Consider the following 3,455-nt stretch of genomic DNA (forward strand, 5'->3'; position numbering starts at 1 on the left):
GTAGATAAAAACGAATAATTGAACATGGCGATGACCAGGCATCCGCCATACAAATATTCTCCACTGTCATTCCTCCATGCAGAACCATGGAGGATGAAAACCCTCTGGTGGAGGATCCAGTCCAGATGAACTGTAAACTTCAGAAATATCCTCACACAACGAGTGTGAGAGCCGCTGGGTGGATAGAGGACGTCCTGAAGAGCTGTCCCAGTAATGCACGAACATACGCTGAAAGCGGCACAGTGCGGCCGTGTGCACCACGTAACATAAAAAATTGGCGCATGGGACAGAAGGAGGTGAGATGTTGCTTCCTCTTCAGAGTTATGAGGAAGAGGATAAAACTCGTCCAAGGTTATCAATCTCGATCTGAATGAGCTTGTGATGTTTTTCAGAGCAGGGTTAAAACACAGTACAGCTGAACTGCCGTCAGCTTGAATTCTGAGACATGAGGGAGCAACAGAGAGAGCAGACAATCATTCACTCTCTTCGCCGACGTCAGAGCTAACAGCAAGGCTGTTTTAAATTACAGAAATTTAAGTAAAACCTGATCTAGAAACGCAGAATGAGCTTTGATCATAGCGTGCAGGACCATCATTAGGTCTCACTGTGAAGTTAGTGGACGTGACACCGGTCTGTGTCTCCGTACACCTTTCAGGAAACGCTTCATCAACGGGTGATTAAGAACTGTTTTGTCACTGAAGCCCTCGTTACAGGAAGAAATAGCTGCAACATAAGTTTTAATTGCGCTGAATGCCAGATCTCTGTCCATCAGCTGCTACAGAAAGGACAGCATGCCACCTAGTGGCCATGAAATGGCCTCCACGTCTTTCTCTGCGCACCAGCGCTGAAAAAAAAAACTGTCCACTTGATGTGTGCAGTGTTGTGGTGGAAGCAGCTCGTGTACCCTGAACGTACGCACCACATCCTGTGGGAGGCCCATCTTTTCTAAACGGATCTGTTCAGCGGACAGACCCAAAGATGCTGACCTATTTCTGGGTAAATCCTGATCGCTCTTCCTGCCTGGAGGAGAGCGCTCCCCCACAGCAGTTGGGAACTCAGGAAATCACGTTTTTTGTCAGAAATTCCTGAAATTCTGACTGGAGAGACAAGCGCTAGGATCTGCAGGAATCTGCCTGGCCTTATTCACTGACCTCACCTTGTATAGGTCAGCGAGGTTTCGTAGGTCTATGCCAGCAGTTTTGCTGCACATCCTGACAATCCCCGAGAGTTTGCTCCTGTTTTTACATATCAAAAGTCCAAACCAACAGATGAAGGTAAAGGTTAAAATAGACTCAATAAAACATGAATAAAACATTCTCATAAAAGTTGAATCAACATTAAAACCACAAAGCTTCCGATAAAAATACATCCTTTGGTGGGCCTTTTTACAAAGTGAGTTCACATGGAGGTCAAAGGTCAGTTTATCATCACTACTTATATTTGTAGGGATACATGGTTCAACAGAAATGGGACTTTTAATTAGTCTAGCAATAGTACTAAACAGAAACCTAGTTTTTTTTTTATTCTCCTCTATTAAAGATGAGTAATATAAAGTTCTAGCGTTACGGAGAGCTTTTTTATATGTTAGCAGACTATCTTTCCAAGTTAAATAAAATTCTTCAACATTAGTAGAGCGCCATTTTCTCTCCTGGTTTCTAGATGCCTGCTTTAAAGTACGTAACTCAGAATTGAACCAAGGAGCCAGTTTCCTCTGATTGATTACTTTCTTTTTCAGTGGAGCAATTTTATCAAGTGAAGTTTGCATTGAAGTTGTAAGATGATCAACTAGATGATCTAAGTCACTGTTCTCTGATGCATTACTCTGCAAGACAGAGGAAAACATTGATGGAAGAGATTGTTTAAATTTGGTTACAGCATTTTCTGATAAGTACCTGCTAAGATGAAATTTACTCTCAGTGATTGTGTAGTCATTTAATGTAAACTCAAAGGTTATTAAAAAATGGTCAGCCAGAATAGGATTTTGAGGAACTATTACCAAGTCCTTAATCTCTACACCATAGGTCAGAACTAAATCAAGAGTGTGATGATAAGAATGAGTAGATGTGCAGACATTTTGGGTAAAACCAAATGACTGTTAAATTATTAAAGGCTATGCTCAAGCTATCATTTCAACATCTACATGAATATTGAAATCACCCATTATTATGATTTTACCAGTATTTAATAGCAAGTCAGTTAAGAATTCGGACATAAACAGAGTAAGCGCCTGGTGGACGATATATAACAACTGGTAAAAGTAGCTTTTCTAATTTCCATTTTGGATGAGAAAGACTGAGGGACATCGATTCAAAAGAATCATAACTAATAACTGGTTTGGCATTTAATCAATAATCCTGACTGAAAAATAGAAGCTACTCCTCCACCTCGGCCAGTTGTTCTAGGAACATGAAAATTTAAATAATTAACAGGAGTGGATTCATTTATACCAACAAAATCCTCCTGCTGTAGCCAAGTTTCTGTCAGACAGAATAAATCAATATGATGATCAGTTATTAGTTCATTAACTAACAGGGATTTAGAGGAAAGAGATCTGATGTTCAATAATCCACATTTAATGATTTTATGATTTTGCTCTGGGAAAGTAACTGTGTTTATTTTAATCAGATTTTTATGGTTTATATTTTTAGAGCTGATTTTTGGTTTATTTAATTTGAGCCGTGGGCGAGTTGACACTGTTTCAATGTGGGTGTGGGTGGGTAACAGAGGAGAAGCAGCAGAGAGGTGTGGAGGACTACAACTCTGCTTCCTGGACTGGACCCTGGGTTGTCAATAATTTGGGGGATAAACAAAATGATAGTGATAAAACAAAAAAACAGAAATCATAGTTATTCATTTGACAAAATTAACTTAACATGTTGCTTTGCAATATTATGTAAAAACAAACAAAACAAAAAAAAACAAGGGTTAATTTTACTGAAATTACTTTATTTAGTAAAGTATTCAGTCTCCAAGTATCAAAATAAAAATAAAAATGATTCTTCTGTTATTTAGATTGAAAAAGTCTGCACAAAATATAGATCAATAAATCCACCACAAAAACTAAAGTGCAGGTGCAGTTTCCCAAAAAAAACTAAATAAAATGAAGCTTAAAATCTGTTGAGCATAAATGTAACATACAACAAAATATATGTTTCCTTTAAATGAGCTGTAACTTCCAGAACTTGTAACAAGGTGATCAGCTGAGCCTGAAGCTTGTGGTGTTTCAGCTTCTTCTGTTCCTGCAGGAATGATTCATTTCTCTGATGCTCTGTCTCTGATCACCTGACTCTGTTCTTGGTCAGGTCTTGCAGGTCAGCTCGGTCGTTCGGTGCGCTCGGTTCTGTTAATGGGGCGGGGCGGCCCGCTTGTATAATAGTAAGGGAAACACTGACATATTACGTCATGAAATTAGCATATCATGATATAATTTTTTTTCTGGGGCAAGTTTTTTTTTT

This window comes from Nematolebias whitei, chromosome 4, assembly GCF_014905685.2.
Source record: "Nematolebias whitei isolate Nwh7 chromosome 4, NemWhi1, whole genome shotgun sequence".
NCBI lineage: Eukaryota > Metazoa > Chordata > Actinopteri > Cyprinodontiformes > Rivulidae > Nematolebias > Nematolebias whitei.